We start from the raw sequence: 14750 nt of genomic DNA, 5'->3' as shown, positions 1-14750 counted from the left end.
ACATTATTATTAAGCAACATGAATGCATTCCCACGTGTAGTTTTCTCTTGTTAGTTCGTTTTGATTAATCAGAATTTCACACAAAACAAATAATTAATAGTTACAAATTAATATTTTTAATTTTCGACATATAGACAAACCGGAGCTTAAAAAACCCAATAGATTTTCAACAGAAAACTCTGCTCCAGCAGTTCAAGACCACACAATCTGATCAACTAGGCAATTGTATAATGTTTCCTTTGGTTTTGGATGATTGTTTCTTTCACCTCAGATGAACCATTATGATACATGGATATCTGTCTGTACCACACTCATAAACCAGAGCCTGCTTAAAAGAAGCAATGCAGTAAAGAGAATTTGGCCAGTAGGGGAACTGGGAATGTGGCCTGTGAAAGAGAATCAGTATTAGTTAGTGAGGAATAAATAAAAGCATCTGAATGTTGCTACCCAATCAAATCTCATTTCTTCCTATAGGGATGATACTTCTTTTGCCAGCTCCTTTACAGTGATCTCAACCATAAGTAATTGAAGATATATTGAGCTCTGCCACCCATTGTAATTATGCCAAGGCCAGACTGGCCATAGACATCTGCAACACACAGAGGCACCACTAGAACGTCACTTTTTTTGATGTTCTGGTGGTGATAACCCCTTCGCCTTATTTACATGGCGGCGATAAGCCACTTAATGTGGCTTAACACTGCCAAGTAAATAATGCCCCAATTCACGCACACTTAGCGTGAAAGTGGCGGGAAGTAGGTGCTGCAGTGGGCGTTCCGCTGCAACACCCATTGCTTTTTGCTGCTGCCTCCCATTTACAATGCTGGCATAAATACGGGGCTGCGCCAAATATAAGACCAGGGAAAACCTTGTCTTAAACTGGTGCAATGAGGAGAAATGATTGATTTCTCCTCGTTTTTGCTGTTTCTATGTGTTCAGCCGGGTTTGGTGGCTCAGCGGACTAATGCATCCACTTCAGGCCCTGTATTTGACCTCATGGTCACAGGTTCAAACCCCGGTGGATCCACTCAGCCTTTCATCCATCTCAGGTCGATAAAATGAGTACCATTGTGTTGGGTAACAATAAACATCCTTTATTCAGCGCCAAGAACGTGTGCTTTACAAATACACATGTTATGTATGCGTGCTGCATTCTGCAGCACACATAGAAAGAGCAAATCGACATTACTGATTGTTCATGTGCAGGAAGAGACACCTTCCTGCACATGAACAATCATTCCCTGCAACTTACGCACCCTTTCACTACGGTGCAATGGGTGCCTTCATTGGCGCTAGGCAGCTAAATTTAGCGCCAGCACTAGGGAAGACGCAGACGTGCACCCTATTATTGTAAATACAGAGCATCCCAGAATTTTCAGAATGTCGGAGCAAGGCGTTACCAATTGCAGTGTAACACCATTCTGTTGTGAATATGCCCCACAATGGCTTAGTGCTTACAGATGCAGGTTACCATAATATCAACCTCTGAATCCACTAGTTGAGGTGGAGCTGTCCCCATAGATGTCGCTGTTGATCCATATCTGCTGTACACAACTACAGACTTTGATTAAACCTATCACTAGGCTTTTTTTTCCAGAAATGTATTAGTTGTACCAATAGTTTAACTTTTGCTACAAACCTTATTATGTAGTAAACCACTGGGATCCCATTTGGTGTTCAATATTCATTCTAAATAGAACATGAATATTTGCTGCTTGGTTAAATCTGGATTCTTTAGTAGTTAGTTGTTGAACGTTTTGTTTTTACTCCCTCAGTACTGATCCCAATTCAATAGTATTATTTCTTTAAATTTGCTGTTTCATTATGTTACGTTTTCTTTATTTCTTAATCATGTTCATGGTTTTCTTTTTCTGTCAAAGAAGATGCAGTTTTATTACATTTTAATTCCCTCTTTTTAAATGTGCGTAAGCTATCCTTGTTTTTTGCCCATTTTTCTATGTGTCATGTTAGAATTATTTTACAACAGTGTACATAATTATTATTTTTTAAACCTTCAAGGACAATGATTTCATGAATTAAATCAAATATATTAAAGGCTCAATTTTCATAGAAAGTCTGCATCTGCATATCTATGATCTTTTGTGTGTATCGATTTGTAAATTTCAGTAATTAACAACATTTTTCTGAACCTACCAACAAGCAGCAATCATAGGTTTCCTGGAAAACTTTTTAAACGACATTTTTTTTTGAGGAAATATAAACGTGTAGATTTCCCCAAGACCATTTTTGTTTTCTTTCTTTGTAACATGAGATACGGGAAGATAGTGGCAACCCTAATAAGGTGCCACAATGCATGACTACTTTAATGCTGTACCTTTATAATGGCAGGCTCGTACCAATATACTGAAATGTCAAAGATAAGTCAGACTAAATACTTTTAGAACAGGGGTCTCCAACGAGTAGCTCGGGAGCTACTGGTAGCTCGCCAGCACCCTCAAAGTAGCTCTCAGAGGCGAAGCTAAGCCAATCTCAGTCTGTGCACATTAAACAAAGCAGTAATGCTCATTTCAAGACCGTTAGAGTGACGACCAGCCAAATCAATGACAGGGTCTTATGATAACACTCAAACATGCACTGTGTTGGCTTATGGGGTCTGCCAAATGACCATATGTATCCACTTTAAATCTAACTAAGTCACAACGAGATTGACCATGTTATATGTACTGGTCTATCAGTTGCACCACATGTGCAAACAATGCACCAACAAAGAAGAGTGCCAGCAGTTATCAGTGCTGGCCAATCAAACTGTGTGACTGCAGGTACCAGAGTGAAAATGTTAGTTAGTTGGGAGCATGATTAGCCCATGAGGTGATAAGAGCAGGTTATGGATCCAGGGTAGAGAAAATTAAGAGCCTTATCTGCATTTATTTATGTGTGTGTCTGTCTGATATTGTGCCCTTCCCGAATAAACAGTGCTGTTTCTCGGAAGCCACGTAAAGTCAAGGGTTTTATCTTTGATGCAATTGTGTCAGTGCATGGCATAATAGTGCCAATAGCATAATAATGGCCATCCTTGGTCACCTTTTGTCAAGCTAGACTATACTGGGTGCCACAATTCACATATTAAGAGCATGACCGGCATACTTTTAGCCATCTCTGGCAGAATGGTGACAGCTTCTTGCATAATAATGCCCATGGCTGGAATAGGATGGGGACCCTGGGTGGTCTGGTGTCCAGCCTTAGCATAGTGGTAGCTTTGGCATAATTGTGGTTTTAATATTAGCATAACACAGGCATTCTTTGTGGTATGGTGAGCACTTATGGTCTGTGATTGTAATACCGGAGCATTTGAAGCTGAATCTGTCCATGTGAGGAACTTTTACATGGTAGTGCTTGATGAAAATGACGTATTTATGTTTGGGCACTTTGTATTTTTTTTTTTTTTTTAATGAAAACTGTTTTTTGAAGACAAAAAATGTCTTTTTCTGAAAAAGGTTTTGTTCTGGAAAATTGAGTTTGCTTGCCAAAAAGAGAAAGGTGGTATTTGATGGGAAAATATGTGCATTTTTAATAACTAATATGCTAACAAAGACAAAATATTGCAATTCTAAAACACATTAAATTTGATAGCCTATTGACAGTAGAGTGTGAGTTGAGGAGACTTACTGTTATGGTTATGTACTTGGTGCCACAAGGCATGTGAAGATTCGAATGTTAATTCATTACTCGTGGAGGCTTTTAATATGAATTAACATTTTCCTGGCATTTCTATTGGTCACCTTGCCTGAAATGCTTATTGGTCAGTATTGGTAGTCCTGTTTATGGCAGTCATAGTGTAATATGAACACGTTTTGTCACTATATTACAGAGATAAAATATGCTAGTAGCTCTGCAAGTCTTCCCTTGAGCAGAAGTAGCTCTCACGAAACAAAAGGTTGGAGACCCCTGTTTTAGAACATACTATCTAGTCATTCGGTGCAACACTGAATACCACAGAATAATCAATAATGCCATAATATGAAGGCTTGGTTGATGGTGACTTTACAGTAGCCAATATCTTTGTGCTTCATTACCAGTCTCTGTACAGATCTAGGATGAATGATCAGCAGAAAGACATGAAGGACTGAATGTAAACAATTCTATTCTGAAACTAGACCCAAAGGGCGTTGGCATCTCTTAAGCTGGACATATGGGGAGATGAAGAGATCACACACCTTAAAAAAGGTAAACTCTTGGGACTTAATGAGCTCCTAGTGGAACTTTACAAAGGACTATTTGATAGGCTGGTGAGACATGTCCCATAATAGGATTGAGTTATTGAAGGAAGAGGGATACCTCCTCTGCTCCACCGCAATAGTTCTGAACCATACCCTCCAAAAGATGTGTGCTTCTTATGGGTCTGTTTTTCTACCAAATAAAAGGAAAATAAAAGGATAAAAATCTTAGTCAATTCTTGGTCAAAAGGCAGTAGAAGGTGATAGAGGTCCATTCAGACCAATTTGACTTTATGCCTGAAAATCCACAAGACCGAATTTAAGATGACTGCGTTGCTGTTAGACAATGCGCACAAACTTGGTGATTCAGCTGCAGTGTTGTTGCTGGATGCAGAAAAGCCATTCAGCTCTATTAAATGTAGTTATTTTTGCAATACTGGAAAAGGTGAGCATAGACCAATATCCATCTTGAAAGTCAAACTGCTATGCACAAGTCATAAGGTCAGAGTAAGAACAAATGGCAAAATCCCATCCCCAAATCATTATAAAGGGTTGCCAGGCAATGCTGCTTCCCACGCCACTGCTTTTCACCTAGTCTTGGAACTTCTGGTCTGCTGGATTAGTGTTAGGACTGGTGTTTGATAAGGCAACTTAAATGATACTCCAGGTGGGACAAAAGTATATCCCTACACACAGATGATACAATCCTATAAATGATGTTCCAGGGTCAGTATAGACTAGACTAGACAAAATCATTCCTCCTCCCTCTTACAGACTGGAAACCTACACCAGATTTAACGGCCCTTCCAGCTATTCAGACAGTGCTTCAAATACCTATCAAGGAGTCTATTTGGGTAACAACCTATGACACACTCTTACTCAGTCCAGTGAAGATGTGATGCACTGCAGGACACTTACCATGTAGAATTTGTGATGTGCTGCATTATAAAATATGGTTACCCTCCCTAGGCTGTTATATACGTTACAGAACATGCCATTCTGGTTTATGTAGGATGTTTGTAATACATTAGATTCTATTCTACGTATGATGCTGTGCAATGGTGGCACACCCAGAAAGTCACTGACAACAGAGGATGGTGGAATAGTCCTCTTGTATATGAGAAAATATTACTGGTCCTCCAAAATGGTAGTTCTAAATGACCAGGGCATTCGGCTATCTACAGGAATCTTGCCTGATAATTAACCAATATGCCTTAGGTATCCTAGGGTACACCCTATTCCACCCAAATTGTACGTAAGAAAATATTAAAGTATCATGACTGACAGTGACGACGAATGCTGGCAAAAGATCCAAACGTAGTAATGAGGTTACTTTTGTCTACCATGTTTTATTCTATGGCAAAATCAAGGTGGGAAGTTAGAGAGTAGGGTTTTTTCCTCTATGAATTTTTATATCTGGGTGAAGGCTGCTCTTTTAAGGAGTTTGGCAAGAAATGATCCAATTCCTGTTGTTCTATAGGGTCTTGGTGATTCAAGTAATTATTTTTTAGTAGTGGGTATATGCGCTTTTTTAGGTCATTTGGGAAGACTTGTTGATTAGGTTTCTGACTGGGATAACTGCAGAAGTTGATGGACGGATGTTTTTGAAGATTTGTGGAGGGCATGAGTCAGATGGGCAGCCAACGGTCCGCTAGCTTTCATGAGTTTCTGGAATTCACAGTCATTGTCAGTTCTATAAAGGATGACAGATGTGGGGTTGTGCTTTCTGTGGTGCTGGGTTTTGGAAGTAAGTTAATGCCATTGGATTTCCAGTGTGATAGGTATGATTCCAACGTGTCTGCTTTGGCTATGTAGTAAGTCACTGTAGTATCCATAAATCTCTGTTTAAGACTGACCCATCCCTGTGTGAGCACGCATTGCATTCCCTGTGGAATGCTATGAAGTCGTTTGCAATGTGGGGGAACAAGACTGGCTGAGTTGATGAGTGTGAGTGGATGGGATCTTCTGTGTCTAATAAATCAACGTCTACCTCCAACCTCCTGTCCTTGAATAGTTGAAGTGTCACCTCATTACACTCTCCAACTTATTACAAAAGTCATGGGAATTGGGACAGACGAATTGTGCGCTTTTCAGATTGGGAAATTTCCAGATGACTTTAAAAACCTCTAAAATTTACTTTTTTGATTGTGCATTCTCCTTGAGTAGTAGCTAGTACTTCAGTAGTAGCAAAGGAAACAAATGTGAGATCACACTGCTTCACCTCCTAGCAGGTTCGCCCCTAAGCATTATGGTGAATGCAGTTCGCCAAGCGTGTGTACTTGCAAAAAAGTTCTCTCAAGTATTTCACCAGGTTGGTGCAGATTGGTGCTGGCCATCTCTATTCACGTGTTTCTGGATTATTATCCGTCATCAGTAGTGTTGGACTTGACCCTTCTGGCAGGTTCACCCCTGAACTTTTTTGTTTTTATTGGTGACTTGGTGTGGTGATTTTTGGTTTCTGCACACTTTCCCTGTGTCCCAGGTGCATGTGGTGAGATAGGCCTGCCCTCCCATAGGAATGCATGGGGAATGTATGTGTCCCTAGTAGTTCCTGATGCGTGGGGTGTGCAGGCCCGAGTTTGGTATGTGCGGACTCGTGTGATTGAATGCTGCGCGATGATGTGTGCGGCGTGCATGTACCTAGTGTGGAAGTGCCACTTCTAGAAGTGGGCACTTCGGTGTGCAGTGTAAAATGTGTGCCTTGTCGCGTGATTGGCTGGTTGAGGTCATGTGACGGGCTAGGGATTCCCCAGAGTCAGGATGAGTCACCCAGTGGTGAATGGGGAGATCAGCAGCTAGATGGGTGGGAGGCTGTCCTGTTAGTCCACTTGAGGAAGATCTCTTAGTGAGTAGAGGACCTGGAGCGCCTGTAAACAGGGCTCCTGTGGTTCTGGAGTCTGGCAGTACCGCTCCGGTAGGGAGGGTACAGGAGTCCAGCGTGAGGAGTGATTGGGGGATGAGTTCCCCAGTGGAAGGGCCTGTGGGTCAGGGACTACCCAGTTGGGCTAGGATCCCGTGTAGTGACCAGGATGGCACCACTTCTGTTCTGGGGGATCTCCGCGCACTGTCAGGTGGACAGGGGACGGGAGATCAGCGCCAGACAGACAGTCACTCGACATATGTGTCGTTTGTGAGCCTCAGGGGGATGGATTGTAAATCCCCAAAAGTCCTGGAGTGCCAGGCGATTATTCCACCAAAGGTTCTAGGCCGGAGGTTGGAAGGCCAGGTTCGGGATCAGCCTGACCTGAAGGGTGGGACGTCTGTAATCAGCGTCCCGACCGGTTCTTCTTCCAGAGGTACCGCCCCAGTTGGTAGGGAGCAGGGTTCTGGAAGGGGGTGCAGAGGGTAGGAGAGCCCACCTCTGACCCTGGTGCAATCTGAGGGGTTAAACCCTGGGTTGGAATGGCGTTCTAGGTGTACCCCTCGCCGGAGGAGGAGGAACCCTAGGAGAAGAGGTAGGGGGATGAGAGCCTTCCCTGAGACTCCTGGTCCGCCTGAGGGTGTAGACCCTAGGCTGGAGAACCAGTGGCAGTCTAGTCCTCTCTTGCAGAGAGGAAGAGTGGAGAATGGCCGCTATGTGCCAGGGGTTACTACCCCCCACTCTGTGATTAGGCAAAGACCGGTGGCACCTGGGTGGCCTAGGGCCTGGTCTTGGCCACGGACAGCTTGGGAGTACCAGTGGGGTAGCCCAGTTGGTCCAGACAGTGGTGTTAGAAAGAATTCCATGGGTTCACCGTGGCGTAGAACCGGAGGGTGTCCCTGCAGTTGCGGGCCCGCGTCCGTGTTCTATCGCCCCAAGCAGGGAAGTCCATCACGGTGGTGATTGGTCTGCCCTGCGTTTTGGCTGGAAGGGGGTTGTGTTGGACTTGGCCCTTCTGGCAGGTTCACCCCTGAACTTTTTTGTTTTTATTGGTGACTTGGTGTGGTGATTTTTGGTTTCTGCGCACTTTCCCTGTGTCCCAGGGTAAAGTGCGTGCGCACTCTGAGTGCATGTGGTGAGATAGGCCTGCCCTCCCATAGGAATGCATGGGGAATGTATGTGTCCCTAGTAGTTCCTGATGCGTGGGGTGTGCAGGCCCGAGTTTGGTATGTGCGGACTCGTGTGATTGAATGCTGCGCGATGATGTGTGTGGCGTGCATGTACCTAGTGTGGAAGTGCCACTTCTAGAAGTGGGCACTTCTGTGTGCAGTGTAAATTGTGTGCCTTGTCGCGTGATTGGCTGGTTGAGGTCATGTGACGGGCTAGGGATTCCCCAGAGTCAGGATGAGTCACCCAGTGGTGAATGGGGAGATCAGCAGCTAGATGGGTGGGAGAAGTACACCTGGGGCCTGAATAGGGCAGGGTTTTCCCCACACAATGCTGGCTCCGCCCCCTGTGGTGCGACTGATGACCCTAGCCCTGCCAGTGAATAGAGTGAGGGGCTGAGCACATCAAGGGTGCTCCCCAACCAGCTGCGACTGGTTTTCCCCCTCACCCTGAACCAAGAACAAAGGGTTTTAGTGTATAAAAAGGGGGCTGTGTCCCCACAGAAACTGTTCTCTGCCAGGATCTTACCTGAGGGGGGCTGCTGCTGCTGCTGGACCAGAGGACCGCCACTTGGACTACCTCCCTGCCTGGAGGCCCAGTGAGCTGGCTCTGGGTCCAGCCTTGCCCCCCACCCCTGCCCTGCTGCATGCAGGGAAGAACTTTGCTAAACTTTGTGTTCCTTGGCATCCTTAAGCGCCTGGAAGCGCTTTTATTTCCCTTTAGCGCTCAGGAGCGCTTTATTTCGGAAAGCCGGTGGCCACCCTGCGTTTGCCCCGTCTTTGCCAATTCCTACGTCCACTGGCAGGTGCCCACCCTGCCAGGGACATTGCTGTGCGTGTTGGCGGGTGCCCACCCCGCTTATTCGATTATTCTTACGGCGGGTACTCACCCCGCCGTATATCTCCTCTACCGAGGGAGCCTACCCCTCTTTGTGCCGAAGTTGGGATCACCGCCGCGGCCCGGGCTGGGACAGGAAGTCAGGCTGTCCTGGTTGGGACGTGGGCGGGGCCTCGTTCAAAACAGGAAGCGGACGGGAGCCTACCCCGCTCTCCTGTAACGGAGATCAGGAAGACGAGCGTCAGCCGGAATCCGGATGGAGGGCGGGAGCCTACCCCGCCTCCATCGGTGAAGGAGAGCCCCGCGTCGCCCGGAGGGAGCCTTCACCCCGGTGAGTGGTGTCAGGAATTCCTGAGTCCCAGAGGGGGACTCCAACGTGGTGCTGCCGGTGAGTGGGGCTCGGCCACTGGGTGGTTGGGGGTGTGTCGGGGCACGCTTCTCGGTGCCCGCCCCCCCTATCGAAGTCCGGGCCGGCGAGCGCCGTCCTCGTTCCCCCTCCCCGCTGCCCCGCCTGACAGTGGGCAGCGGCCGCCGTGTCAGAAAAGGCATCATCTTCGAGTCCAAAGGGACTCCCACGAGTAGGGTACAATCGGTTAGGAGCCCACGAGGCTCCATCGTGGGGGCATATCATTTTAGAGCGCTCGTGGGGCTCCAACACCCCGCATGGTTTGATTCCGAGCGCTAGTGCGCTCCAACGAGGCATAATTGAAAGAGCCCTGACAGGCTCTACCGGGGCACATTTGTTCACGAGCCGTGAAGGCTCCAACTTGGCATTTTTGTGTTCAGAGCCCCGTGGCTCCAACGTCGGGGGCCATATTTTAATAGAGCCCTGAAAGGCTCTAGGGGGCAGTTCATTTGTTGTTTTGAACACACGAGGCGCCCCTATTGTCGTGGCCCAGAGAGGGCTCCAAAGGCACAGTGGTGCCCACGCTCATTTTCTCCAGCTGCCCAGCACTTAGTGGGCAGCTGCATCGTGTAGGTTGTGCCCCTGTGCATTGTGCGCCTGGCTTGCGCAGCCTGCGCAGTCGCGCCCTGACAGTTGGATATTGGCCATTTCTGCACCCCTGAGAGGACAGTTGGCCTGGGGACAGTTCTGCTGTGTTGTGCCCTCCCCTAGGGTACCTGGTGATTTTCAGATATGTGCTTTTGCGCCTGCGCCATGTCTTCATGATATTTGTCTTCCTAAACTGTGTTTATGCATTGGAGATTGTTTTACTAGTAGTGGTTATGCTAGTGTGTTCATGTTTCCCTGCGTGACATTTTCCTAAGGTGGTTAGGGTTGCGTAGGTGGTACTTACCTGATACCAGTAGTTACTGGTTGTGTGCTATATATGTTATTTTGTTCTACAGTATTATTCCTATGTTCTAAAAGTGCTAATTCCTGACAGTGGTCCATGTGGCCCTGTCCCCTGTACATATAATCCCTTGTAAATTCTGCCCGCGCCTGTTGGCACAGTGTAAAGTGTGTGTTTTTATCTAATGTGTTTTGGTATAATACAAAGGCTATTTTTATACAATACCTTGTGTGGAGTTTCCTTTGTGGTGGGCCTTGGGTGTTGTTGCTGGGTGCGCGCGCAAACGCTCTACACATTGCCTCAGAGATAAGCCTGACTGCTCGTGCCAAGCTACCAAGGGGGTGAGCAGGGGTTATCTTTGGCGTGTACCTTCCTTGCCCTGACTAGAGTGGTGGTTTCTGCCTGGCTTTGGCGCAAGCCTTAGCCAACCAGAAATCCCATTTCTAACAAGTAGATATTAGGCATTTCAAATATATGGGGTTGCTGAGCAGGCTGCCAAAGTATTCTCGGGTCACAGTACCTCTCAAGGCGCGCAGGTGCCTCTCCACGAGCTCGTCAGCTCAGATGGCTCGAGGGAGTATCCTTCCTTGGCTTTTTAATTTGTGAATTGTGCTTTCTGTTATGTTTGTGTAAGTGTATTTTGTCGTATGGATTTTTAAATTTGTTCCAGGTCTGTTAAAGTACTGTGATTTGTCCTTTTATCTTTTTTAGCCCAGCATTCAGTACAACATCCACAAAGTTTCTCTATTGAGTTTTCTGGCCCCAGATCTGTGTTTGAAGTTTTCTGTCTTTCCAGGTTCCTTATGTGCAGCTTGTCTCAAAGTCTGTATCTAGATGAGGGTAAATGGGATTTAGGTGAGGCTTGTTGTGGAATCCTGTGTTGGAATGCAACATTGTGATGTTCATCCACATCTCTTGGGAAATCCTTTGAAAGAAGACTAAATATGTGGTGTCAAAGATGCCACAAAGATGAGACCAGCAATAGGTGCGGAGTTGGGAATGATTATTCGTAAGGCATGTGTGTCTAGACCTCTGTAGATGGTTTTGGGATAAGGCCTAGTAGGTTTGTTGAGTGAAATGTTTAGGCTACCAAGAATGCATAGGTTTGAATATTTGGGAGATAGATCTGATACTGGATCAACAAAAGTGTCTGGAAATGTACCATTGTTGGCTGACTGTCTTTAAATGAGAAGAAAGTTGCAGATGAAAGTACTATTAGGATTGCTGCTCACAAGGAAGGGTTTTCACATCCTTCTACTGTAACAGCCTCAGATGTGATGAGTGTAATTACTTCCGTAAATATCATATACAAAATGCCTTGTCTCTTACCTATCCACTTGTGAATAATGGTGTGAGAACTCGGTAGGATAGCTTCACGTAGTATTGGTGACATGACTTCCCCAACAGAGATTCTGTTAAGAAAAGGATGTATTGTTCTGTATCTGTCAGTAGAATGTAAGATGTTAGTGGGAAATTACCATCTTTTGCATGGTGTACCCCCAGATTTTTTCCCTTGACTGTGTTGATGGCTATAGAACTCTGTGCACTTTACCCCTGCAAATCAGTCTGAAAGTGACTGTGCTCTCCCTGTAAATCTGATGAAACTGGCATACTTAACTTACATACAAGTCCCCAATGTATGGTACAAAGCGTACCCAGGGTCTGAAAGGTATATTTCACCAATGGACTGCAGCACCCATTGTGCCACCCACTGGAGTGACCAATCAAACATGACAGCACACCTATCAACGGTGCAGTCTAAAACTGTTTTGTATTTAAATGTTAATACGTCATCCCTAAGTAGGCCTTATTACCCGTAAGACAGGGTGCATGATATTTAAAAGTAGGACATGTAAACGTTTAAGGTTAAGCTAGACCTTAAAGTGAAAAGGCTCAAAAGCGTTTTTCACTGTAGCAGGGTTGGCTGCTCCATAGGAAAGCACTGGTTTACAATAATCCATTTAATAACGGTATCTCCGGTTAGGCAGCAGCTACAAATTTAATTCTTGCTCTTTTTTAAATATTTATTACAAGCTCAAATCTATGGTGAAGTTGGATTTGGAATAAATATTTTGGAAAATGTGCTTTTGGAATATTACCTTTTCCTTGCCTAAAGCCTCTAGAGGTCCATGTGCATGAGCTCCAACTATTAGCTGACTCCTGACTATCCCCCATGATGAGGTGTTCACTTGCTCCAAGAGGAGGGTCAAAGGGCCTTGGATGTGGGGAGGTGGTGCAGTTCTCTTGACAGAATGACCAGTATTCTGTACCCAGATGTTTGATTAGCTTCATAGAGGCATACCCTGTCACAGGGATTTTTTTATGACACCTGCGCAGGGCACTCCTTTTTAACCCCCTTGTCAGCCCGGGGCCAATCCCAGTCAGAAAGGAGTTGCCCAGAAGTGGTTTAGAGTGACCGCAGGGGACGGCTTACTCATTTCCCTTGCCACACCTCTGGGTTGGGCACAGAAGCTCTGCAGAAGGTAAGAAATGGTCTACTATCTTGGTTTTAGGAAGAGAGGGGCACTCTGAGACTGTTTGAAGTAGGGCACACAGCAAAAGCTGGAAAAGTGGGTAGGGTCACCCCTGAGAACCTTTACCCCATTGGTTGGGGAGTGGCCACGAGTCTCCCACACCCAAAAGCTGGTGCCAGGATGTATTGGCATTCTGAGTACACTCCAGAGAACAATTTTTGGACAGTTGAAGGACTGGACCTGCTGCCTGAACCCTGAGAAGAGTCTAGACTACTGGACCTGCTCCCCCTCTTGTACACACGACAAACACATGGACGTTAAGGGTCATAAGGCTGACTTGTTCAAGATACAGGGACTCAACAACCTACAAGAGGCATTTTGTCCAACTGCCCAGCTGCAACTGTACCTGCCTTGGACCCCCCTGCTAGCCTCTGCTGGAATGAGTCTAAATGAGGTGGGCGGACAAATGGTGTAACCTCTGACAGCCCCTCAACTAATATTCCAGTTTCTTACAATGTTGTACTTGTTTTTGCTCATTGATTCAGTGTTTATCAGGAAGCAATTTAGGTGTGCTAGTTTGTTATTGACAATGTTTTAAATCTATATAGGAGTCAGTTTGGATCTCAGATTTCATTGCTGATGTGTTGTTGGAGAGTGTACCTTTTTTCCTATTACATGTTAGGCATTGAATCTCTTCTTTATGTGTCTACTATGGGGCAACTGAGGTCCTGTTTTTTTTAGTTGTCACTATCCTGCTTAAACAGACTTAACAGAGAATGTGTGGGATCTCTGTTTGTGGGAGGACCCTGGTTGTAATTATGCGATTTGGGTGTTTGGCGGGTAGAGCTTTGGAAACGGGTTGACACAAGCTTTTGTCTTGTTCTGAGGTAGCAAAAGTAATGCAAAGTTTGAAAAGTGATGCAAAGATGATGCAAAGATATGGAGTTATCTGCTGTAATTTTGTCACACCAGTGAAGCCAATAAACTTAAACAATACAACAGGTATTTATTTCTTACCGTACAGTATCAATAACAGTAAAGCAATGAGATGTGGAAGTAAAACTAGTCAAACAGTGCTTGAAACAATAAGTGCTGAGTTAATAATAGTTGTTATAATCTGAAGCAATAAAGCATACTTTAAGCTTCAATGTTTGGACTAGCCTATGGGACAAATAAGGAAGCATTACAGAAGTCTGTTTCAGATTTCACAAGCCCATCAGACTATTGCACCACTGCAAGCATCCCACTTTATTTTTATGACATTTATATAATCAAAATAATCTAAAAGATTACTTGAAGCTGTGCCATCTGTCATCTTGAGAATCATTTTACATTCCAAGGGTCTCCTTTTTATCCTATGAATAGAAGAATAGTGTTCATGGATATCAATTATTTGGGACAAAGGTTCCCTACAAATATTCTAACCAAAGTTATGCCAAATCCAAGCAGCATTTCTCTTCTTCGGCCTTAGCCTTAAGGCTTGAAGCCAATCAGATTGAATTATTGTCTTGGCTTTTGTCAAAGACAGCCTTTTAGCCAAACACTTTGAATACTAAAAGCCGGCCAATGTAAACTAGTTTATTAAATTGAACAAAGCTTAAGAGCATGAGCAAAATGCTTGAGGATTTTCAATTTGTTAAAAATACTGCATTAATGTCCACTGTTTAAATACTTGTAATGTAAGTGATTAAAAAGTAAAAATATTCCAATATGAAAACAATTACTATATAAGAAATAGCCTATAAAACCAGCCTAATCTGGTAAGGCTATTATCTTTCCCTCTAGGCAGGGTTCACTTGGGGGTGCTGTAAGCTGCATGGGTGACCAGCTGCTCCCACTGTTGCTGTTGCAAAGGGTTGAAAAGCATTCATGGGGGACCCAAAGGGGTTTCCACAGGAGTTCAAATCATGGACGGCCCTCTTGGTACACCCCTGTATAATAT

This window comes from Triturus cristatus, chromosome 7 (assembly GCF_964204655.1).
Source record: "Triturus cristatus chromosome 7, aTriCri1.1, whole genome shotgun sequence".
Taxonomy (NCBI): Eukaryota; Metazoa; Chordata; class Amphibia; order Caudata; family Salamandridae; genus Triturus; species Triturus cristatus.
Note: the sequence above shows the minus strand (reverse complement) of the source record.